Source organism: Mesitornis unicolor, unplaced genomic scaffold (assembly GCF_000695765.1).
Source record: "Mesitornis unicolor isolate BGI_N332 unplaced genomic scaffold, ASM69576v1 scaffold21046, whole genome shotgun sequence".
Lineage (NCBI taxonomy): Eukaryota > Metazoa > Chordata > Aves > Mesitornithiformes > Mesitornithidae > Mesitornis > Mesitornis unicolor.
Window position 1 is genome coordinate 4,910 of NW_010190580.1, and position 1,649 is coordinate 6,558.

General features: G+C 50.9%; 1 protein-coding gene across 1 annotated transcript in view; it reads left to right on the forward strand.

Moving 5' to 3' along the window:
- Nucleotides 1-1,649, forward strand: part of USH1G (Usher syndrome 1G (autosomal recessive)) — an 8,351-nt gene that overhangs the window by 4,481 nt on the left and 2,221 nt on the right. The window lies entirely within an intron of this gene.

Genomic DNA, 1,649 nt, shown 5'->3' on the forward strand with positions numbered 1-1,649 from the left:
TTACTCTCTGAGGAGGTGAAAAGCGTGAAGAAGGTAGACCCTCAAACACGAAGGCACCAAAACCTCCCTGGCTTTGCCCTTTGCCACCTGAACCAGAGAGACATGGGAATGGGCCATAATATGTACTTTGTGGATCGAGCGCCCATACACTTGGCTCTGGGAGTGAGATCATTTCTAGTGAGTCCACTGCTAAGTCACTGTCCACATTGTGAGTCTGTGTACACATTGGGACCCTCATGGTACCCTGGCTTATTTGCCCACACATGGCAGGCACACATGTGCCCATTCAGAGCACACATAAACAAACCAACAACCCTTCACACGCTGGAGTCCCACCGCCAGCCACTGCTGTTCCAGTTTCGCTGGCTCTTTAATCCATCTCCATCAATAATTTACTCCTCTCTTGCAATTCATCAAATATTTATCCTCCCAATGAATTTCCCAGCCTGGGCATGTCACTATGAGGGTAGAGGCGAGGGCTGGGGAGATGCCACTCCTGGAAACTCAGCGTTGCCACTGCACTGGCAGCTCCCTCCTCTCCTCCTGCTTCAAGGCTCCTCATTCCTGTGATCTCCTGCCCTTCTCCCTAGCACCTTTCTCTTTGAAGCCTTTCTCCGCTTCTATGAGAGATATCAACAGCTTTGGGTACTTTGGATACAGGGAAAAAAGTCCTGCAGGGTTTGTGGATCCTTTTTTGGCCCATACATTGTTTTGAACCTTTTGACTAACTTGCTGAACTTGCCAGCAGGCCCTAGGTTGTACTTACAAAGTTTCTACAGATTCTGTGAAAATATATGCGTGGTGGAGCTACTGTTGATGATCCCACAAGAGCAAAGCTGAGCACACCCCGTAGCGGCTCTTGGGGGATATAGCCAGGAAGCTCACGCTCTGGGTCCAAATAATCTCCAGCTTAACCTCTGGATGCTGTCTTTATTGCTTCTGCCTTTGGCAGAAGCATTTGCCTTCAGTATTACATAGCTGAGATGTCAGCAAAGCCTGAGGTTTGCGAGCTGGTCACCACACCAGCCACGTGGCTCTGCTCTAGCTCCGAGCAGGCAGCCGGTAGCTTGCCTGTGTGAATGTGCTGGATGAGGCTGCTACTGGGTCTTGTGCCTGGGTGGTGGTGATGAAGATGCAAAGCTGGCAGGGGAAATAAGTTCCTCAGCTCCTGTGATAACCGTGCTCTTTCTCTGAAGTAGTTTTCAGACTCTTTCAAGTGAGATGTGTAGCACAGAGCACATGGAGTTTGGGACAGGGTTCTGGGCTCTGCTGTCCGCTCTTGTCAACACAGTTCCTAAAGCAGCAAGGAGTGAAGTAACGCTGGCTGAAGGTCTCAAGTGTGCATTTGTCTTCCAGACTGCTGCTGTCACCAGGTCCTTGTGGTGGAGGGACAGTGCTGGGCTCCTCTAGAGCTCATTCAAAGAGGCAGAAGCTGTGCCAGAGTCCTACTGCCCACAGGAAGTTGCTCTTGAGGGTGGTGGAGCTGCACAGCCTTAATAAAGGCTTTGCCTTATCCATGTGCGGGAAGGGGGAGCGCCCTGTTGACAGATACTGCTACTGGCTGCATATCATTAGCACACGCGCTCGGGCGAAGGCTGGTGCCAGCAAGGGTGTGAACTATCTCTCATTTCAGCAGATTGCAAATACAC